This window comes from Peromyscus leucopus, chromosome 10, assembly GCF_004664715.2.
Source record: "Peromyscus leucopus breed LL Stock chromosome 10, UCI_PerLeu_2.1, whole genome shotgun sequence".
In the NCBI taxonomy this organism is placed as follows: domain Eukaryota; kingdom Metazoa; phylum Chordata; class Mammalia; order Rodentia; family Cricetidae; genus Peromyscus; species Peromyscus leucopus.
Genome location: NC_051071.1, coordinates 43,346,666 through 43,371,947, shown reverse-complemented (window position 1 = coordinate 43,371,947; position 25,282 = coordinate 43,346,666). Strand labels below are relative to the sequence as shown.

General features: G+C 35.5%; 1 non-coding gene across 1 annotated transcript; it reads left to right on the top strand.

Annotated features, from left to right (window-relative positions):
• Positions 1 to 10,949: 10,949 nt before the first annotated feature.
• LOC114692431 lies at positions 10,950 to 11,111 on the top strand. The gene has a single exon (XR_003734414.1). It is a non-coding gene; the product is annotated as a U1 spliceosomal RNA (small nuclear RNA).
• The last annotated feature ends 14,171 nt before the right edge of the window (positions 11,112 to 25,282 follow it).

Below are 25,282 nucleotides of genomic sequence, written 5' to 3'. Positions count from 1 at the left end.
ATATATTTAACGTAACTTAACCTGATAATATAATCAATAGATCTGTCCTGGGAATTCTCGCCTGACATAAGTTTTTTAAATTTATGCATGGTAAAGAAAAAAATGTGATTTGGATGGGAAATATCACCCATAGGCTCAAATATTTAAACACTTCATCCCGAGCTAGTGTTTCTCTTTGGGTAAATTCTGAACTTTTAGGAGATGAAGCTTTAAAAAGAGGACTATAATATTACTTGGGGTGGGATTTTACAGTTCAGTAGATTCATGCCCTTTCCATTTCACTCTCTATTCCGTGTTTGCAGCTGAAAATGTGACCTCTTACCTTCTTTTTCTGGTTGCCTGGTGCTGTGTCTCCTGTACCATAGTGGACAGTCCCTCTGGGACCAAAGACAAGTTAAAATCATTCTTTCACAAGTTGCTTTTAGTCTGTGTTTTTCTTTTTCTTTTTTTTTCTGTTTTTTTTTTTTCAAGACAGGGTTTCTCTGTGTAACTTTGCACCTTTCCTGGAACTCTCTTTGGAGACCAGGCTGGCCTCGAACTCACAGAGATCTGCTTGCCTCTGCCTCCCAAGTGCTGGGATTAAAGGCGTGCACTACCACGGCCCGGTGGGGTTTTTCACAATATCAGAAAGAAAACTAGAACACTTATCATAAAATGAAGTGCATTTTTGTTGAAACACATTTTCATACATGGTTACCACTATAATTTTTCCCTTTCTCTCTGATGCTACTCCAAGTACTCCACATATGAAGAAGTTAGAGGAATCATTGTTTATAACCTTACTGATGCTCAATGTCTTCCCATTCAACAGACAAAGATATTAACATATTTTCCCCTCTTGTCAACTGTGATGATAATATGAAAATTCATCATGCTAAGCATTTGCTATCAATGTAGTTTTCAAAAGGACTTCAGGACATAGCACCTATTGATTTTATTTTATATTTCAGAAAGTTGAGGTTTAGAAAACGTACTCATAAATACTCATAGGAGGACATAGAGGATGAGTAATAACACCAAGATCAACATTTTATCATTCTTCTATGAGTATTCAGCACCTGTGGTGAGAGAAAAATAATGCCCCTCATTAATTTTTTATGAATTAACATCCAGAAAAGTTTATAGATTATGTGGTAAATGGAAAAATGAAGATATAGATGATGTTAAATATGCAAATCAGGTGAGCTTGCTATAAAGATATCATCAAGAATTATTTCAGTATGCCCATCAAAACAGCAGTGCAACTTCAGAAGTCATAAGAAAAGATGGGAGAAAATGTAATTACAGAAGAAGGCCACAGACTTTGGATTTTGAAAGAATCAAGAAACTCACAATGCTCATGGGTCTTCATGATATTCCTATGATAACCCTTACATTTTCAAGGTTATATAAGAAGTAAACGACTAAGGTTTTACTCATATCTGCCCCATGACTGACTGAGGGATTTCCAAGTAATATAACCTTTTCTGAGTCCCCCTGCTCCTGGAAGTAACCTTATTATACCCACTAATGTATCTATCTGAGCATGGACATAAATATTTCTTTTTATCTTAGACTACCTTATCAGCTGCATCTCGCTGACTTGTTTTCTCCATATACTTTTAAGGGTCCTAGAGACAACTCTGAGCCTATTTACATATAGTAGGATAGTCTCTCCATCTTAATTACAGTGACTTCATAATATTTAAATGTAAGCATTTTTACCATCTCATTGTCCAAGGTTTAGAGTGCTGGTCATGTTTCTATCAAATAACTAACATGCCTATCATAACAAATATATAATTCTGTACTGTATTTTCCATGTGCAAGCACCAAAACATATTGTGAACTCTGATAGGTTCAATCCTTTTATACCAATACCTGTATTAAGGTTGAAAGTTGTCTTAAGCTTTTCAGAGAAATTTGAATAAGTCTATGAGAGCTATGTTTTGTTCATAGAATTTATTGACATGTCTATTATTTATTTAGTCCAGCACTGTTACTTTGGTATGCCTCTGAAGGTTGTTAGAGTTTTTCTAATAAGGTGCATTAGGATTGAGATTTAAAGCTTTACTGTGTTATGAATAATAGAGGAATCCTATTATTCTTTGCTTAAAAATATGAACATAGCTTTTAAATGGTCAAAGGAATCATGCATCCATACAGAGAGGTCCAAAAGACTTAGTCCTGACATAAATACGCAGCAAAAAACACTTGTGAAATGAAATAAATTATATTCCTGTAAGACATATATAAGAATGCACTTCCTAGCCAAAAAAAGAAGAAATCCACAGAGAATGAAGTACAATATGAATTTTCAAAGAAATAAACAACCATCTTGTTTAGTCACGTTTATTAGATGAAGATAACTTGTCCCATATAAACATAATATGGTCCCAGTCTTCCAGACAATGGCATATGGAACACTTAACAATAAAAAGATATAAACAAGGAAAAGTAGCTCTCACTTAGCCATATGGTAGTGTTTCTGTGAATATGTACTTTTTCTTCAGGGTTTCAAATTTCAAGACAGATGATTTCCTTTGTCAATGTTATTCAACACTTCTGTAGAGTATTTAAGAAATTAGAAATTCATTTTCCTTGATTTTTATTAAGACATTGTGGTAATAAATATATCACTAGGATTTAAGATGTAATAAAAACAAAAACCCGTGGGTGGATATACTCATCGCCATTATGATGCTGAGAAATGTGAGGATAGTTACACAAAGAAACTTATTGAAGACTGAATATAGTGGATATAGCCAATGTTATCATTCTGAGTCAAATTCCTTCCATATCTGTCAGTGTTCTCAAAACTGCTCAAAGGATCGTCTACTTTCCATAATATATAAGAAGCATCAACGTTATCAGTAGGGATTTTTTACCAGCCAAGGGGAGACTTCAAACTCCATCAATGGAAATACCCACCTACCATGGCAATTCTCTATCATTTTCACCTAATAGTTAAATACCTTTTATTAAACCAGTGATATGTATGTAAGAATTTACTTTAAGGGAAAATGGCACATGAATTTGAAAGAAAAGAATAATTTCATCTTCAATGATGCTAAAGAACAATTTCCATTGCTATTTGGTAGGTAAGTCTATATTTATGAAGACACCATGCACTTTAGGAATATGCTCCAGAAAATCATATACTGGACCTGACCAGAATGTCCTCTCCATGAGGACCAGCTTTCATAGTATTAGAAGGCACCATGCAAGATTCTCAAAGAGGGCAACAAACAGCTATGAATCACATCAATGAGCAACATGGCATGTAAGTATTAGGGTAGAGTAGTGACATGCACAGCCTTAGTCTAACTAGCAGCTCTAAGACCTGCTCAAAAGAAGGGAAAATGTACCTGGAATTGAAACCTTACTACTCAGAGCTAACTTTCTTTGTAACAGACAAGAGATATCTACAAACAACCACAATCAATAAAAATGTAGATTTATGGAGCCCAATCACAATGAATGCATTTAAACAAACACTGCAGCACTTATGACTCAGGGAACACCGTGGAAGAGGGGGTGGAAAGATTGTAAGAGCCAGAGAATCAGGGATTTTGCTGTGAGATTATGCATCCTGGAAATATCAGAAACTAAGCTCATAATGTCATACCAATATGACTGTCAAAAATGAACCGAGCAATGACAACACACCAATGAATATGCCATTGTAGACAGGGAAAAAGCCCGTGAGAGCTCAACCCTAAGCAAAGCTCAACAGGCAACTGAGAAAATCTTGAGGTGTGATGGATGGTTCTCCCTAAGGAAGAACACATCAACTGGTTGTTCAGTGTCAAATAGTCAACCCTGAAAGCATGCACAAAATTAACATTATAGGGACTGAGCAAGTTATATCTAGAAATATATATGTATACACATGTGAATATATGCATGTGTGGTGGTATTGTGTTCTCCAAAATATTGTGTACTCTAATAAATTTATCTGGGGTAAGAGAACAGACAGCCACTAAATACAAAGGCTAGAAAATGGTGGCACTCACACCTTTAATCCTAGCATTCCAGAGATAGAAATCCCTCTGGATCTTTGTGAGTTCAAGGCCACATTGGAAATAGCCCAAGCATGGTGACACACACCTTTAATCCCAGAAAGCCAGCCTTTAATCCCAGGGAGTGGTGGTAGAAAGGAGAAAGATATATAAGGCATGAGGACCAGAAACTAGAGGCATTTGGCTGGTTAAGATTTTGGCTGGTTAAGCATTCAGGCTTTTGAGCAGTAATTCAGCTGAGACCCATTCCGGATGAGGACTCAGAAGCTTCCAGTCTGAGGAGACAAGACCAGATGAGGATCCAGCTAGGTGAGATAGCTGTGGCTTGTTCTGTCTCTCTGATCTACCAGCATGGACCCCAATAACTCGCCTCGGGTTTGATTTTATTAATAAGTACCTTTAAGATTCCTGCTACATGCATGCAATAAGAATTATGAAAAACAGGCCATGGATTTGAAGCAGAGTGGAGAGGGAGGGTTTGAGGGAGGAAAAGGCAGGGAGAAATGTTGTAATTTTATTAATCTCAAAACTAAAAAAAAAAAAAAAAGAAGCAAAGACATGTAGGATAAACTTATTTTTGTGATTCCAAATATTCCCATTATATATATATTCTTACATCCCATTTTGTAGCCACCCAGAGTTAATACTCTTTAAACACTGCAAATCTTTATGCGATGATATGGAAAATTCCATGTGATGTTTAATTCATTGAAACAGTCAAGGTATGCAGAGAATGCTGTTAATTGTGTTGAAGAAAAAAGATACATATTTATGGCTACAAGCTTTTATATGCAAGTAAATTTCTGGAAGCTCACAGTATAATTTGTATCAATCAGTGTACAAACAAGAAACAGATGGCAAATTCAAATTAGAATAATTTGAAGGGGTTTATTTACAAAGAAATTAATTACAAAGGTGTGGGTGGATATAGGACACTAAAAGCAAAGGATAGTAAAAAAATTCTTGACTATAAACAACAGGACTACAGCACCCCAAAAACTAGAAGAAAGAAAGGAGGGTCTAATATATATATATATATATATATAATATATATATATATATATATATATATATATGTTGCATATAAGATGCTCCAGGCATAGCAAGCTAGATTATTTAAACACCTTGACCCCATTTCCTTTCTCCTTTCTGTGCAACACAAAAAAAACCTAACCCTGTAAGACCAATCCTGAGAGCCCAAATGCCGTGGTCATATGACTCCTAGGGAGCACCTTACTGAAGAAAAACATAAGGAAGAGATAGAAAATATTCTGAGCTAGAGGTAGGAGAGCAAGTGGAAGAAATACACTATTGTTTCCCTAGGTCTTTTGCAATGTATTCATTATAGAGAGTATCTGTTCCCTCTGGGGACTTTTATGGTTATAGCTCCTGGTTATTTATTAATAATGGCCCATAATGTATGTTCCCAGGTAAAGACTAAACCAAGCAGTAAATATCTTCCTTTAAAAAACCCTTACACTATACTTTTTCTACCAGAATTTAATTATATCATTAAGTATGAATTTATGCTAGGTAAATGGACAATTTTTAATTTTTTGGAGAATTTAATATATGAGTACTATATTTATTTACATAATTCTATTCCTCTCTCTACTTACTCTAATTCCCAGTTCCCTCCCATTCATTCTGAAGGTATCTGATATATATATATATGTATATATATATATATATATATATATATATATATATATATATATTCTCCACTAATATCATTTAGTGTTGTTGGTGTTGTTAGAATTTGTTTAGAGTTCACCCCTTCAGATCGGCTGACCTATCAGGTCCTTATTTTCTTGCTCTCTGAGACTCCATCTATTGCCTAGTATTTTTCTTCTAAGGTTGATGCTCTAATGCTTTATTTTAAATTTTTTTAAAGTTGAGTCATTTTAAAATTATTTGTAATATTTTCCTTCTTGAAAATAGAGGAGTCAAAAAAATTTTAAAAAAAGAAAATAGAGGAGTCGCTGCCTCAAAAAAAAATTAAAAATAAGTCCAAATCATTGCTTAATAGGAACATAATCAAGTTGCTCAGACATGTGAAGATGATTACCTTGCATGCAGTCAGCATGTTTACTACCTATTCTCATTTTATAGAATAGATATTTTGTGTGCTGAACTGTCAAGAAAGATTTTGAATTTAGTTCTGTTGATAAATCACTGCCTTCACTTCTTTTGTGCCTTTATTTAAAAAAATGTGTTTCGATCACATTTATACCCATGCCCCTTCCACTCCACCTCTTCCAATATCATTACTACTATTTTTCCTTCTATACTTCATGCACTCTTTTTTAATCCCATGAAGTCAACTTAGTACTTGTCAGTTTGTGAATGTCTATAAGACCATGCACTGGAAATGGGTATCCTACTAAGCATCACATCCCTAAAGAACTGGCACTCTCTTTTCCTCATTATCTATCAGTTGCCAACAGCTTCCCAACTAGGTGTGGGACCTCAGGAGCCTCTCCATGATCCAAGTTGGGATATTGCTGAACAAACTTCCTTTCACTAATAGGTCCTTGGGCCTTGTGACAAGCGAAAAGGATAGAAAGTGGGTACCTGATGTTATCCTTGTTTCTCATTTGTTTTCCAAACTTACACTTCTCTTAAGCAATCAGTGTAGGTCTCCTGACGACAGGAGTACTGTGGATGATTGATTGATAAATAAAACACTAATTGGCCAGTGGCCGGGCAGGAAGTATAGGCGGGACTGGCAGAGAGGAGAATTGGGAGAACAGGAAGGTGGAGAGAGAGGAGAGAAGCTGCCAGACACCACCATGAGAAGATGTTAAGATACTGGTAAGCCACGAGCCACGTGGCAACTTATAGATTAATAGAAATGGGTTGATTTAAGATATAAGAACAGTTAGCAAGAAGCCTGCCACCACGGCCATACAGTTTATAAGTAATATAAGTCTCTGTGTGTTTACTTGGTTGGGTCTGAGCAGCTGCAGGACTGGTGGGTGAGAGAGATTTGTCCTTAGCGTAGGCGAGGCAGGACCAGGAAAACTCTGGCTACACAGGAGAAATTGAGGGGAAAAAAAGTGAGCAAAAGCTTGACTCATTTTTTTTTTAAAGTTCTTGCTGCACGAGGATGTGAGTTAGAATCCCAGCACGTTTTTAAAGAGGCAGGCATTGAAGCATAAGCTGGTAACTCCAGCACTAGAGAGACTGACAACGCAAGGAGCTCTGAGATAATTCAGGACACCAGCCTTGCTGAAAAATGATGCAAGCTCCAGGTTCTGACAGAGACACTGCCTCAAGGGCATGAGGTTGAAAGTGACAGTGGAGGATGCTCCATGTCTTCTGAGCACATGCACACACACGCGCGCGCGCACACACACACAATCAGAAAGACATTCTTACAAGGTAGAAAGAGAATTTGGAAACTGAAGTATATCCACTATGCAGTTCTGTGCTGGGAACTCTTTACTGTGTTCCGTGAGGTTTCCCAGAGAAATCTGGTGACAAATTTATAAGGTTCCCAGATTCCACAGCAAAGACAGCAGGGCAGAGCAAATGGAAGGAACTGTAAAGAGGCAAAACGGTCAATTTCTGATGGGTGCCTAGTGTCATGTATGATCACAAACTGCAAGCATACAGCAGAATTTTGTTTCACTGCTCTCCACGGCCAACCTCAAATTTCTCTACATGACAAATGAAAATAAGGCACAACTTTAAAGTTAGAAGAGTTTTATAATCCATTCCTGCTGTTGTACGGAGCATCCTTCAGGAGCTCCGGAATGGAGGAGGAGCCACGAAGTCAGCGAACTAAACACTCAATTTGACTTTTCTATCTGAGAGAGTAAAACTTAATTCTCTGAGGTAAACTTAACTCTCTGAGGCTGGCAAAAAAGAACACACACACACAAACAAACACACAAACACTTAGGGTCTTTCTAGCATCTCTCTCTCTCAACTCTCTATTTCTTTGCTTACCTCTATGCACATATATCCCTTCTGTGTCTTCTCATTTTTTTTTCTCTTACAGCTTATATATCCCATCAAAATCTTTCAAGCAGTATAAAAATTACAATGAGGTTGCATTCATTTTTTAAGTGAATGATTACAATGAATTCAAGTAAAAACAACGTGTTTCTCACTTTCCTTACATGATTAAACATTTTACATTAACAGGTGAAAAACACATCATTCCCAAGAACCCACATACATCGATGTCCAAGAAACTTATTATAGATTAACAAAGTGTAAGCAAGCAAACACAGTAGTTTTCTCAGCCTGTTCTTTTACTGGCAGACTGTAATTTGGGGTTACAAAAAAAAGGATCAATCATTTTACTATTTTTCTCAAAAGATAATCTTATAAAAAAAATCTTAAAATAGTCACAAATCTAAACTTCTACATATGAAAAACAATCAGCTCTACTTTAAACCCTCAAGGTAGACACATCAATTGTTTTTTATATCAGAATGCTGAAGGCAGAAATGGGTATGAGTAATTAATCATCAACTTTGACCACCAACCTGTCCTAGCCAGAAAGGTTTGTCAGCCAGCAACAGTCAGGCAGCCACTGTTTCTGTCCCTTACTTCAAGGAGTCCCTTGTTCAACTATTAAAATTGTGCCTTTTTAAACTTTAATTTGTTCCCCAAGAATTTCCACCTCAAAACCATTAAAAAAAATCTTACCATAACCTTAAGTCATTATTTAAACCTTTGGTTTACCTATGATGCATACTGAAACCCATGAACACCTTTCCCAAGATCAAAAAGAGCTTGAGATAACTCCTGGGACTTGTTTTCCTTCTTTAGCCAAAACAAGAGTCTATCAGGCTCTTTAAGAGAAACTTGTAAGTCCTGGCTGTGTGACACACTTCCTTGTTCTTATTTTCTATCCCTTGCAGCTCCTGCTTTATCAGGGATGGGGGCAACATTATATCTAATCTTCACCTCTATTAATTTTCCCAATAAACTAAACTCTATAATAATTCCACATTATATTTGTTAAAAACCCTTAATCATCAAATTCTATTTAAACTAACACTATTATTGTACAACATCATTACTTCAACCAGTACTGCTTAAGATGACAGCACCTTTATAATTATCCACAGATTAAAGGCCAGCACCACCACCGGAATTTTTTCAATGAGATAATCACACTAAGTTAAAAGAGATGGGGAAATCCCCACACAGTCATTCAAGCCATGCCAGATACCAGAGAAAAAAAGGCAGTGGTAAACACGTAAAGTCACAGAGTATCAAAAAGAGATACTCTGGAGCTGAAATCTTCAGGGCCCTTGCTTACCCGAGATTCAAGAATCAATGAATGCATTCTGGTGGTTCAAACTCCTGAAGTCAGTTGCCACCTGCTGCTACTCTGACATGACCACTGGCACATTCCATTTGAATTAAGACATGGTGTTTCCTCATTGTAGACGATGATTGATTTTTGGATACTTTTGTGTAAATTATGGTCTGTGTTTGTGGTCTGATAGATTTACACAGTGAGAGTTAAGTTAGTAAAACATGCCTTATATCAAAAGCTTCTCCCCATGGTCTCTGATGAAATGGAAAACTAATGAGGAATACCAGCCATTGAGGACACCCACCTGGAATGGCCATTAACAGGTTAATGTTGAACCACAGGCAGTTCACTTCTGCTAAGTGCAGTGGTTTAGCTTGATCACAACTTCTCTTTAGTTAAATAATGGTCTCTCATAACACAATATAGTGATTATTCAATGTCTTTAGTACAGCTTTATTTTTGGAAAGAATGCAGCATTGCTGAAGTATAATTGACACCCAACAACCTTTGTGCAGGTAAATGAACAACCTGAGAGAATTTGAAATCGGTAAGTGTACATGTTAACCTGTTGGGGAAATCAGAGTAGCATGAAAGCCACTCCCCAAAAGCCTCCTCCTCTCCCACAACCTCCCCATCCTGGTCCACCTGCCTCCCAACTTTGCCCTTCACAAACAACCACTGGTTAGTTTAGTCACCATAGATTAGCCTGTACTTAAATAAATGTGAGTTTCTTATCCAACATTTTCACTCCAGGCTTCTTTCCTTTATCATAGAGTTGAAATTTAATCCACTTTCAATGTTTCAGTAATGTATTCATTTTATTGTTGAGCAGTTGTATACCCAAATTCATTTTATGCATTTATCTGTTAATGATTAATGATTAATTAATTAATTAATGTTAATGATTTTGGACGATACAAATTTCAGCTAATACAAAGTTAGCATGGGGGGTTGGATAAAATTCTATACTGAGACAGATTTTCAGTATGAAAGAAGAGGAAAATTCTGTTGAAGAATTAAATTTAGAATTTCAAGACAGTCCAAAAGTATTTCCCCACAAATGTGAATAAAAATAACATACTCCACATTCAACATTCACAAATATGTGATATGGGCATATTCTTAAAATTTTCAAACATTCTCAATGATTATACAGTCCCCTCCCACTATGGTTTTCCTAATGATAAATTGTTCATGTGCTCATTGAATTCCATCCCTGTTTATTCTGAGAGTAGTCATTTCGTTTACCACTTATGTTTATTTTATTATTTATATAAAACCTCTAGAATTTTTTAATTCAGAGCTTATTTAAAAAGCTGTATCAAATATGTGATTCTTGAAGGTATCAAATACATGTATATGTATATACCTACATATATGTACATATATGTATGAATTACATATTTCACTTAGTTTTCTCAGAAGAAATTTTAAATTTAACAAATTATAAATTAGGATTAGAAATTAGAAAACCAATGTAGAAATATGAAAAATTTGGTCTTTGAGATATCAAGTATTCATATTAGAAATGATAAAACAAATATGCCCAGATTCAAAACATAATACAATTAATTTGAAACAATTCTATGAATAACTTAAGGCTATAAATCCAACATACCATTGAAATTAAGAAATATTTCATTAGTATTTTAAACATTTTCAATAGGAAACTAGCTTGGCAGGGGAGCTATCAGGATCATGAAGGTGGTTTACTGAGGAAAGGACTTTGCCATTCCACTCCTTAAGTGCAGATCCCTGTGGTTTTCCCAAACCAGAAAACTAGACTACATAATTTGTGGTAATGGGAAACTGTGTTGAAGCTCTTCCTTCAATTAAAAAAAAAAGAAGACGCTTACATGATGGTGTTCAAATTTTTATTATACATTCAAAGAACATGTAAAAACTCTCCTAACTTTTGAGGAAATAAGAGAAGTGGCATGCTTTTATATATCTTATTGGCTAAACTAGGGAATTAATTTACAAGAGAACTATAGGATGCTATCATTCATAAACTTTAAAGTGAATATATTTTAGCTGTAAACAATGTAAATGCTCTAAAATGCAGTGTATGCCCATAGAGAGACTGTATGCACATACTTTAATTTGCACAGATGACACTGTGATCTTTGTCTTATGTCGTTTTCTTGGCTTTTGTTGTAGCTGACTACTGAGGGCTGATCTATAAACAGAGTCATGCTTTGCAACCTGTGTCTATTTCTTACATCTTACTGCTCTTCAGTGCATATCCACCACATTTCTCCATCTACATTGTAAGTAAGAGTTGTACCTCTTTGCAACTACATGATCAGGACACTGGGCAATAATAAATGCCTTCTGGACCTGTTTAAGTAAATCTGCGTTAGACATCTCCAGGAACAAAATTATGAGAACATGATAAATGTACAAGTAATTTGACAGATACTAGTAGTGCTTTTTCAAGGTGGATTCTGCATCCAAGGTGGCACCATCAGTGACTGAAAACTGCTATATTTTGACACAGAACAAGCATATGTTTCAATTTGTAATGATTTTGCAAAGGACATAAATACAAGCAAATATATCATTGTTATTTTTATCTTTTTGATTTTAATGACTGTATATATGTCTACATGTTACTAGCCATATATTAGTATCTCTCACCTATAAATCACCATCGTTTGTACTTTGGAATTGTTATGTAACTGATATTGATTCCAAGACCTCCTTATATGCTATTTATGAAAAGGGCAGGGAATATTGTCAACCTCACTTTTTCTTAATTTGTAGCATTCACAATTCAAACAATTTCTACGTCCTCTTTCCCAATAGACAATATCCTCTTTGTTGTTTATAACTTTATTCTACCTAATAGTGGCTACTGAAAAACATCTGAGGCATGTGAATGCAGAAACCTATCTTACATGCTTTGGCGGGAATGAGGTCCTCACACTAAGATTCAAGACCAATTACTTGCATTAATAGAACACTTATACCCCAGTATATTTTTAGGGAGCACTACATGCTAATAGAAACTACTGTTCTGCTATCACATGTCAAATATATTATTTATAATACACTGCGGTAAAACTAAATAATTAATACCTCAATATCAATGATAACCAACCTTCCCCTTCCTCATGTCAGTATATAATTTGGAAATTCTTTTTGATGCAAGCCTAAAACACACATCATATTCTGTAGTGGTTCTACATTCTAAAAGATTACATATATATCCAAAATCTGAACCACAACTATTATAAGTCTCAGCAATTACTTCCACCAAGTTCCCATAAACAGAGGTGAAAAATGTTGCCTACTTAATCCTTTCAGAAAATCAGAGAGTTGATACATCTAAGAAAAGCACTCACTTTAAAACATGATGACTAAAGTCCATGCACAGCTCAGTATTTATGCAGAAATGGACCTTGTTCACAATGCAGCTTGAAAACAGACAGTGCAGAATTAGACTGGAGTGAATTAGACTGTGTATAGGAAGAGACTGCTCAGGGATTGATTGAGTTCTTGAACTCTTCATGACTATGAGAACTAATATACCTAACAAGGAGGAAGGGGACTTTTTAAATTAGATATTGACAATGTATCAGCTATTATGCAAAATATTAAGTTTCAGTTAAAAGATATGATCATCCCTTTAACCAATATTATATTTTACCTCCCCTAGTACCACCAATTAATATACATTGAATCAATGGACTGTATATATACCCCTCTCACCAGAGAGTTATTCTCTTCAGAATACTGTTTTTTATGTAGATTCTTCTGAGTTATTGTTGTAATTGTGGAGTCAAAATTAATTCATGGGAATGATATGAATTATATATTTATAAAAAAAGCCAGAATTTCATGAATCTCAATTGGTATATGGCAAGGTATAGAAAGATATTTTTCTTATATGGAGTGTGAATTATTTATTGTTGTTGAAATGACAATAAAATAAAACACAGCTGCACAATCAGGGATTATAAAAGCAATCCCAAAATAACAATTTTGACAAGGTGACTTCAAATTAGGGTGATAAGTCCGAAATAAACAAATACACATTTGGAAATAGTCAAATTTATTAAAAACTGGAGCTATGAATCTGTAACATTCAATGTCAAATTCTGATTCTCTGCTGGCATATTAGGAAATGTGTTCTCTCTGCACCCCAGGCCATTTAGGTATGTTTTCTCTAACAGTAACCTGGTTTCACAAAGAGTCATTTTTTATTTCTCTTGAGAGTGCTGTAGCCTGAAGCATAAAGGCCTACATCTACCCATGATAGAAATTTACCCCCAATATGACCAAGACAAGATGATTTTTAGCTCTTATGTACAGGATGGCTCCCTGCTGCTCCTGGCTTTGTGAGATTTCTTTGTTCATTCTCTCTGTAGTTGCAGAGTTTATTTTTTCCATTAACAAGAGAACATTTCAATTCTGCTGGTGTACCTTCAGTGACTGAGGTGGCATTAGAACTAACTTCAGCACTTTGAAATGGTTACAGTCAAGTTTTAGATCACAATCCTCACACTATTACTAACAGTAATGGTTCTCAAACAATACATCTGTAAGAGAAAACCTTGGAATTACATGGGAAAAGGAAGGTGTGGAAGGAGCTCTATTCAAAGACAAGGATCTCCATGGACTGAAAAAAAAAAAATCTCCTTTATGCATTGACTGAACTCCAAATGGGTCTCTCCTATTGACAAGCTAAAGGTATTTCTCATAATGGGATAGTCAAGCAACAAAAACTCATTTCCTTTCAATTGAAGTGAATTGCTAAAGTGACTGCTTCAAAGAATGACCTCTTCAGAAACTGGGCAGAGCATTTTAGTTCGGTCCCTCCTCCATCTGTGTGTAGTTAGCAAGAAACTCTCTTCCATTACTTGCCTTACTATAAACGGACCCTTTGAGTAAGAAAAGAACAGAGTATATGGTAGTGGGATTCGTTGACAGATTTGTTCTTATGCTCTACTTGACTACATTGGTAATCTTCTGCATTGTACTCTTGACTGTTCATCTCCTGATTTTCCAAATGACTTAGATCTTTCTAAAAACATAAATGAACATCCACATGAGATTTAACATTTAACTCTTGGCATAGTGCAGAAATATAAAGTGACAATGCTCAGTATGATTTCCCTTGGGGCATGGGATGTATTAACCACATACTTGTATTTTGCAATAGTATTATGGGACGTGTCTCTAGGTTGACAAATTTTCCTTGCTATTTTGTTAAGTTCAGATGAAAAGTTTAGCAATGATAGTCAAGCATTTCAACATTTCTTGATCCGATTCAGAGCATTGTTTAGAATTTTATTCACATGTTCCTATTCTATGCATCTGGACTTTTCAGCATTAATTGTGATTGTGACAGTATGTTTACCTCCATTTTTCCTAGAAAATAAGGAATCATAGATGATCTGTAGTGGGTAGCCATTCCAGCTTTGATCTGGAAGTTCCAACCCCCATTGAGACTCTGGCAACTGTCACGCCTATGAGGCAGGGCCAGGTGAGGTACCTGGAGACCCGAGATCTGAATATGCCAGTGCTCTCTCTGTTCTGGGACCCTGAATGGTGGAGGTGGACAGAGCAGAGCTCCAGAGAACAACTGCTGGACTGTGATACACCTTCCCCAGACCCTGTGACCAAACTATCCCTTAATTTGTAAGTTACACCATTAAATAAATATCCTTTTAACTACGTGGAGTAGCCTTAATAATTTCACCAATATCTGGTGCCCAATGTGGGGCATGAAACCATGACCCTGAGATTAAGAGTTTCATGCTATACTAACTGAGCTAACTGGGCTGGTATTAGGTGACTGTCTAGGCTGCCAGCTGTCTTGGTCTACTCTTGCAAGATTCCCAAAAGTTGCTTGCATCCATCTACCATTTCTCAGGTACCATTATGTTCCTTCTCAGGTCTTTGATGGGATTGAAGACTGAGCAGTTATAGTTACAACTTAGTATATATAATATCTTAGATAGAACATATTAAGTATTAGATTCAGGTTCTTTAAGATAGGACACTTTTGGAATGATCTTTATAACATGCCATTTATCTATGCTCTATACTTCTCTGGATTTTAGTATGTGTTTCTTGCTTGATATTGTTTGTATTAGTTGTAGTTCCATCTTATCTAGGTCATTATCCCTCATTATTCCTGGACAATATTTGATAACCATTCCTTTGTATATAGTCTTGTATTAGTTTAGAACCTTCTTATTTAGACAAAAAGGGGGAGATGTAGTAGGTAGCCATTCCAGCTTTGATCTGGAAGTTCCAACCCCCATTGAGACTCTGGCAACTGTCACGCCTATGAGGTGGGGCCAGGGGAGGCGCTGGATGGGCCAGCGCTCTCTCTGTTCCGGGACCCTGAATGGTGGAGGTGGACTGAGCAGAGCTCCAGAGAACACCACTGGATTGAGATACACCTTCCCCGGACCCCACAACCTACCTATCCCTTAATTTGTAAGTTACACCATTAAATAAATATCCTTTTAACTACATGGAGTGGCCTTAATAATTTCACCAATAATGATCTTTTTATGAAATAACCACTTCTATCATTTGTAAATCAAACATAATAACACAATTATGAATATATAACCTTTAATTTTTAAAGAGTTTTCAGTGAATTGGTGTATCCTGAAGGCTTTAATAATATTTTCTAAATTTTATATTAACTTCCAAAGATCATGATGGGGAAATGTACAGAGACAACCAAACCAAAGCAGTGGGAATCTGTGAAGTGTGGATCAAAAGCCATGGAGCCTCTATGGGAATGGACTAGGCCCTCTGTATAGGTGAGACAGTTGTGTAGCTTGACCTGTTTAAAGGGCCCCCTGCCAGTGGGATTAGAATCCATCCCTGGTGCATGAGCTGGCTTTTTGGAGCCCAACACCTAGGGTGAGACATCTTATACAGCCTTGTTTCAGGGGAAGGGGCTTGGATCTGCCTCAACTGGATGTACCAGACTCTGCTGACTCCCCATAGGAGGCCTTGCCTTGAAGGAGATGGGAATTGTGTCTAGGTTGAGGGCAGAAGGCTGGGAGTGGGAAGAGGGAGGAGAGGGGAATCTGTGGTTGGTATGTAAAATGAATAGAAAATTTCTTAATTAAAAAAAGAAGAAAACAAAAATGCTAAATTCTCTCAGGCTCTGAGAAACTATTCTGTTTCATCAAATTATTTAAGACATAATAGAAAATGTCAGTAAGTAATCAGTATAAAATGGTGACTTGAGACACATTTATGATTCATCAGTATAGAGCTATGCATAGCTTTAATAACCACCTAATGTGGAATGTAACCATTATCCTAAACTAAAAGCAATTAGAAAAATTTGATCTATTCATGATTATTACTATGGATGTTACATTTATATTCACCACGTTTTACTATAATAATTAGGATATTTAAGTACTAAGGCCAAATCCTAGTTAGATAACTTTGCTTTCAAGATATTTACTGATTCTGTATGACAAATTGGAAGAATGTTGAAAATGGAACATAACATTATGGTTTCTTATTCTTTTTGCTAAGATAAATTCATAGTTTAAAGTTTTATAACAAACAAGCACAGCCATGTTCTAAATTAACCTGGGAGTGGTATTAAGAACATTTATTTTGTTATAAACACTGTGCTTCCACAGAGAAGATCATTTCTATGACATTTAAAGTGGCAATGGAAGCTTAAATTTTTGGTGAGAGCACAGTACTGTCAACAAAGATGCAAGGCTCCAGAGGAATGATTTTTTTTTTATTCAAATTCAAAAGGGAAAGTCAGTCTTTGAGAGACCTTTTACATCTGGATGCCATGTGAGGCATGTGATGCTGGGGAGCATCTGTATTTGATCTTGAACACAACTTGACATGGTTTTTGAGACAAATTACCACCAAAGTGGTATGGTCAGTGAAAGGCATCAAGGGGAATGAGAAGGCTAATTTAATTGCCTTTGTTCCTCAGTGACATAACTTAAATTGAGCTTGTGTTTCTGGGAACACAGGGGTATTTGCATACCTGGATTTTCATAAGTAGAAAAATGAGCTCAAAGCACTTGGCCTACTGATAATGTATCACTTGGTATTTGAAGGACAAGAAATATGATGGGGAATCCAGGAAATCTGTAAATTCTTTTAAGTGTTTTCTCCTGACTTGGGGAGAGATGCTTGGGGTTTTGAGGTTCCATTCTAATGCAAAATAGAAAACAATAAATACAAAGGGGAAAAGTCAAATTCAAAATCCATAGCCTCAGTATATATTCTTGGAGAAGAGCCATAATTCATGGGTAAGTATGAGTAAATTTTGAATGATTCAGTTATGTTGATTCAAGTGTTCTAAACTTAATGAAGAAATCAAGATATCTTTGAAACTGGTTTATATCCTGACATAGTCTGACACAAATGGCTTGTGTAGAAGATCTTAATCAAAATTTGATTAAATTTTTAAAGAATTAGGAAAGTACCGGGGTAATGACTCAAAGCTAAGAAGATAAATAAATTTGGATGACCTCCATCAGTATTCAAGTGTTGAAAACTTTAAATCTTTAACTAGAAATCTGGTTGTGATATGAATTCTTGAAGATGGATACAATTAACACATGCATGTGCACAAACACAGACAGACATATATATGCACAGATAGACACACTGAACATAACTTGGGTCCAAAACATCAAGTAAATATAGATTGGTTTGAGTTGACTTCTAGATGCCTTGGAGTTTGCTGTAGTAAATCTCCTAATTTTATTAATGTTCTTTGGTGTCTAAGTAAATGTAAAATTAATAAATATGTTATAAATATTATAGGGCTTAGGACTCTGCTAAAGTGGTAAATATCTAAGTTTTCATGAAATATAAGGTCATAATTTGAGGATAGCTATATGCTATATAAATCTCTAAAATTCAAATAAATGAAACAACAGTAAATATGAGCTATTATTGGAAATAGTTGAGGAAAGAATAAACAACACCATTTTTTTCTTCTCATTTGAAATCACTTAGAAGGAAAGGATCAGAGAGGTGGAACTTAAAAAAAATTACAAATAGTAATATCATTTTAACAGCATAGTTTTGGCAGTCTGCTAGTCACATAGTCATGCAAATGAAGTGACCTTGCCATCAGCTTGTACCATCACTAGACAACTACTCAGTATATTCATAATTTGAATTAAATAAATAAACTAAACGTGTGCTTTCATTTTAAAGTATGCAATCCTGTGTTCATCCTGGAATGACTAGTGAGATCTAGTCCAAGAGACAGGGTAATAGCTACTGTATATTGCTTTCTCACATGAGCTCTCTTTCAGCCTTACTACAAAAAGGAAGAACACTTAATACTTTATTAAGAATAGTTGCACTTTAGTTAACTAAGTTAACTCCTTCATTAACATTTTGAACTTAAACAATCCAATCTTGATTCCCTATGAAACAACACTTAGAAGACTAAATACACAGTGCTTTTTTTCACATGTGGTGAGGATAGGTTTATCATGCAGGGAATGTATAACACAAAGTACAGAGTTATTTGTGTTATAATGTTAATTTGAGTGAGAAGTACACATATAAAATCAACCTTATGTACTATGTAAAGCCATTCATGCTAAAGATAAAGTATATTAATATTTTTAAGGTACAATAATGGTATAAAGCAAATCCTACCAGGCAATAAATGTATAGCATAATTATTGAAATTATTGAAAAGTGGACACTAATATGAAGACATGAGACATTCCTACTCTATAATTTGAGGTCATAAATATTTTAAGTTAAACTGATTCTTAGAGAATGGAATTGATAAGGTATTTTTTTACTCTAAAAACTAATCAGTAACTGCACTTGTGGTTTTGAGTGTGGATTATAAATTGGTAGTCTCTCTAATAGTGAGTGTAGTTGATAAATAATCATATTTGTGTACTTATATCATCTAAACAACTATGAGAAGGAGGTTAATTGAATATAACATGGAATCTGGTTCCCATTTTCAAACATAGATAGGGTCTATACTAACCCTTTGTGATTGTTCACAGGTTTTATATATCCTTTGATGCTAAAATACTTCACTTAGAGGGACCAGGAAATATCCCAGTGGGTGAGAGTGTCCCTACAAGGGACCTGAGTTTGCTTATTCAGTACCCATTTAAAAGACTGTACATGGCTACAGTGCTGTCAATAGTCTTTATGTACTGTATCTTGATTATAGCATTTAATCCTACTGATAATTACATGATGTGTTTTAATATTATCACCTTTTGCATTTGAAAATACTAAATCCTTAAGATGTTCAACTATTCTTCTGCATATGTATGTTGTGAGTAGTGTAGGGAGAACATAAGCTTAGATTTCCAATGATAATTAAGTTAGATTATGTTGACATTATCTGGTGATGGGGTATTTAGGTGATGTGTACTGTCCAGTAGATGCAACACATGTTCTTCACACACATGGTAACACTGACACACTTTCAAGTCTGGACTAATGCCATTTTCAATAAGCAGCAATTTTTATGTCCCTTCAGAAATGTTCCATCTTTTAGATTGGAGGCATCCTGCAGGTATGATTCTAGAATTAATATGACAAGGGAATCAGTACATCACAATACAGTACTAATTTAGGAATACAGTACTAATTCAGGGAAAAAATCAAGGAAACCATCTTGGATTAAATTTGTAATGGCAGTTCAGAGAACTATCATAACATGTGCATTTGCTACTCTGAGTCACTGTATTTCCTTGGAGAACAGAAGATCAAACCAGTTGTAAATAAGTATGTATACTTACTCTCCCAAATACAGCATCAGAGATAGGGTAAAATAATGTTGCATTGGTTTACTGCTTATACTTCTTCTGAAAGCTAAAAAAACAGGACAACAGTGAATTCTTGAAGTTTTCTTGAACAATTACCATTTCTTCCTGCACACAACACACTTCGAGTCTTAACATATATACTGAATTAGGCAATTTGTTTAAATATGGAGAGCCTGTATGATCACACCTACCATTAACAAAGAGAAAACTCTTTGTTAATTTCATGTAACAATTATTTTATTTATCACATAAGTTCATGGAACAAAAGTTCAAGGTGTGCTTTGCAATTCCGTTTCTGTCTTTTAGAAGGGTGATAGTAGTTAGCGATTAACATGGTAGTGGGTGTCTGGTAATGCAAGCTGGGTGTTAAAAATATAATTTGTGATTCTGTATTTTGGCTCTAACCCCAAAATCCAAGGTGCAGATCCTAGCAAATTTAATTTTACCTTTAGCTCTCTTACAGCATATAAATTGAAAGCTAGGCAACTTGTCATTCAAATGAGTTATTAAAAATTGAGATGCTGGATCTCACCGTTTCAGAATATTGTGCAGTCAGCACTATATGAAGAACAATTTATGAAACCTGAAGTGCTATTGGTCAAATGTTAGCCATATATACTGGCATTGCTACTTTAATTAGTCCATGTCCTTTTTTAAAAGGAGGGATTTGCTCTGTGAAAAAAGTATTGTTCTATTCAGCAAGCAATAGCTGGTCCTTATCGATGTCTTCTTACATGGCTTTAATAATCAGTTGACATTTTGCATTTCCTAGCTAGCAATGCCATGCAGTGATTCATATCTCCTGAATGGATTGTAAAACCCCAGAGGGAAGTCATCATGTTCTACATGCATTATATTAATTTTTTAATTACTCTTGACACAGAGTTGAAATGTGGTAGGATTAGTAAATATAACCACATTTATGAATCAGTCACACTTTAATTATATCATAGTTGTTAGTTACTACATTTTTGTAAATTGACATGAAATGAATTTGTATATAAACCTACAGTACCATCTTTAACAAAATAGATGATATAACACTTTGATTTTCCTTTTATCCCAGGCTTTATTTTATGGTCTCATAAAATCATTTATATGGGAAGCAAGCACATGCATTTCTCCCTAAGCATGATGCTTGTTTTTATGTAAGCATGACATTCACAGCATAATGGTGTCATTGCTGGTAATACATATAATGAACCTGTGTACTCAGTTCTACTTAGAATGGCAACCACTGAAACCCATTTATGCTGGCAAGGAAAATAAGAAGAAGAATGAGCTCCGTGCATTCTGTTGAGAAAAGGACATCGCAATGAATTGCTTTCAAGGGAGATAATGTAATGCAAGTCCAGCTTCAGAAAACAAGGATGCTCGCTTCCCATTTTACATTTTACAATGATTTGCCTAAATTTTGTTTGGTTGATTGCACTAAATTGTCTTCTTTTGAAAAAACAGCAATAGATTAAAAGAAATCTCTCTGCAAGTAGAACATGTGCTTCAGAAAGAATAGGGAAAAAAATGACGGCAGGCTTTACTAACATGGCTAGTTAAAGGGTTATTCTCTTACAATTTATTTTTAGAGCTGAGTGCAAGGTTTTGGAAGTCATGTTGCTGACCATGATTCTTAATATATTATCAAGAAACCAAAACAGCTTTAGTAGACAAAACCACACTTTACCTACTACGAGGACTGATGCAGGTATGTAAACATATAAAGAGAGAGGTCAGCAGTCCTTGAAAATTAATTCCATTTCCTAGTCTGCCAAGCATGCAATAATTCAGAGGAGATGATAATACATTACAGTCGGAGTCCATAACCTCAGAAAATAAAAGCCTAGTTGCTGCATGACTTACAAGAAGAAAACAAGCTTACAGTGCATGGGTCTGCGTTGTTTGGCAAGTAGTCGATAAAACTGTACCTTATGACTTTCTCTCCTAAAGGTTCTAATCAAAACAATTTATTTCAGGCATGTAAACCCTGCTTTTCAGACTCTAGCTATTGTCAGCATGTGCAGCAGCATCAGCAATAGCTGATGCAATTTTGGGATTGAGAGTCTCAGAGCTCCCCCATCTGTCTCAGTAATGGTTAGATTTTTGTAGTAGATCAATACAACCTGTCAAGTGTAGTATAAGGATTTCCCCCCTAACCTTTATAACAACAATTTCCCTCCACCCAATCTTGTCCATCCTAAGAGCAATGCCTGAGGATATTATGCAGAAGTTCAGGGCTGATAGAGCTGGGAGAACTTTACCTAACAGAGCACTAAGTTATGGAGCCAACATTCACATGTCCAAGCCTTTGACATCTTACATTTAAGCTGTGAACAGAGAACTAATGTTTTTCATGGTTGAAGTTAACTTGCTTGCCTCTGTGAACACAGGGCAGAAGAGAAAGACAAGAAAGAGATCGGTAAACAAAGCCACCATTTATTTTTGTGCGAGGTTTATCTGAATGCTCCAGTTGGTTCTCTGAATGTATTTCTCTCTCATCACCAGTGGGATAGGAGAATTGAAAGTGATGTGTTTGTCTTAGTAGAAGGTATAACTAGATCCTGGGGGGAGACAAAGTGTTTTGCTTTCTTTCTGCTCCAGTTCTCAACTGAGAAATAAAACCAAGAGGATTCAATTCTTTTCCCAGCAATGGGCTTGTAGCTGCCATGACTCAATGCACAGAGCCACAACATGCTGACTGTTATGTATCACTGCCCCTTAGTGGTTGCCCAATAGCAGACGTTGTAAAATACTTACATCCAAGTTGCGTAGGTAAACAGAGCCCACAGAGACTCCTCTCAAATCCAGGAAACAGGCACTTTATGTGCACATCTGTCCTTTTGCTTAAGATGCTGCTGTGTTTTGGGTGTGTCAATGGAATCCTAAGAAAAAATGGAGAGTATTCTGGACAAATATATTTGAAATTCATTTTCCACTCTGCTGGTCTCTAACCATGTGCTCTATGAAGTTGTTCAGCTTCTCTCAGTTTCAGCAAATTTTTTTCTTAGCCAATTGAAATTTGCAAGTAATTTATATTACTTTGACAATTAGTGAGATAATAACTAGGTTATCACATCTGTTATTGGTGTTGCACAATAGTGATAGCAATAGGAATGTAAACCTGAAAAGCATGCCATGTTATATTATTGCTTAACAAAAGATTGCATAAGAATATCATGTAAACTACACCATAATCATTATGAAATTATAAATATATCCTGCCAGGAAAAGTAACCTCTAGGAACAACATAATTAAATGGTCCCTGCTTAAATTCCAAATTGCTTATATATTTAATTGATGTGGTTTGAATTATGGTTTTGTGAAATGCTTTTGTAATTCAAATCCCTGCATATTTATTAGGAGCCTACTGCATTGGAAGTGCTGTTCTGTGTAGTGAAAAAATGGTAGATTCTACTTTTGCTTTTATGATATGTTAACATTTATTTAAATTAGGCCACAACATTAACTATTTACAGTAAGTGATGCTGTATTGGAGAAAAGAAAGAGAACCACTGGCATCATCAGAGCAATGTGCAAAAAAACATGGACTTTCTAAGTGGAATGCAAAGGTGTGCTTTTAGAATTGGACAAACAAGAGCAAAAAATGTTATAACTAGAGAGACCAGCAAAGGTAAGAACATTCAAAAAGTGTGAAATGTTCCAGAAATAATGAAAACATCAAATATGAAAAGGATCTGAATCACATGTTAAGAACAGCAACCAATAAAGTAATAAGTACAATGTTTTCCTTTGTTGCCAATGAAGTTCCTTTGGAAAACCATAATGGATGAAGGAGAACAAGTGATCTTGTAGTGGTCAGTCATTCCTGATACATCTACATCACAGTTCCTATACCCAAGCCTCAGAGAACAGCTTGGAAGAAAGGTCAAAAGACTGTAAAGTCTAGAGGGAAAGGGAGTCTACAGTGAGACTGGGTTTCCTAGAAATGTCAGGGAAGCTACACGCATGAAGTCTCAACATGGCTGCCTAAACACAACAGAACAAGGATGACACCAATAGACATACTAAGGTAGAAGAGGGATGGCTCACAAGTCCTTAATCCTAGAGAAAGTACCACAGGCAGCTAAGTAATATTGAAAACTGGAGAATTAGTCTTCTTTGAGGAATAGACTCTTAGATGGCTATCCAGCATCGAGTGGTCAGCCCTGAAATCATACACACACAAGAAACATTAAATGGACTGAGAAAGTTGTATTTATACATTAGGAAAAAGATATGCAACAACAACAACACACACACACACACACACACACACACACACACACACACACACCACAAATTTGAGAGAGCCAGGAAAGCTGCATGGTAGGGTTTGGAGGAATAAAAGGAAAAGTGATGTAATTACATTTTAATTTTAAAGCAACAAAAGATAAATTAATAAAGAAAAAGAAGATGATTATGGTAGACTTTGAGAAAGCACCGAATTACGAGTTAAAGTCATCAGTACTTTGCTTTCTGAAAAAGGGCATCATGAATATATATTTACATCTTAGGAAATTTTCTCTGTGTTAGCTTAAGAATTTAGTATTAAAATATTAAAATAAAAACATATGTAACTAAATGCATTTTACTAATATTCAAAGTCAGACATCATTCAAAACTGTATGAAAATGTTCTCTTGATTTTCATTGTACTTGTTTTTCTCATTTCACCAATAAATTAGTCTTCATTTTATCTCTTGATCCTATCGCTTTAATGTAAGTATATCAGTACTTTTTCATTTCTCCTAAATAACTATGTTCCACTTAAAATATGTAATTATGGGAAAAATCCCATAAATGTCCATATGTGAACATTCATAAAGAACAGCCCAGTTTGGGGGTATTTTATGAATATGTAAAAACTGTAAAGTGACACTTCAGGCAAATTTCTTCTCCAAAGTGTCTTGATAACGTGGCCTTAATACACTTAAAGAATAGTTCAACATCCTTAGTTATCAGGGAAATGCAAATCAAAATAACTCTGAGATATCATTCTGCACCTGTCAGAATGATTAAGATCAAAAAACACTGATGACAGCTTGTGTTGGAGAGGTTGTGAAGTAAAGGAAACACTCCTCCATTGCTGGTGGGAGTGCAAACAGGCACAGCTACTTTGGAAATCAATATGGCAGTTTCTCAGAAAATAGGAATCACTTATTCTACCTCAAGTCCCAACTATTCCACTCCTGGGCATATACCCAAAGGGTGCACAAAGA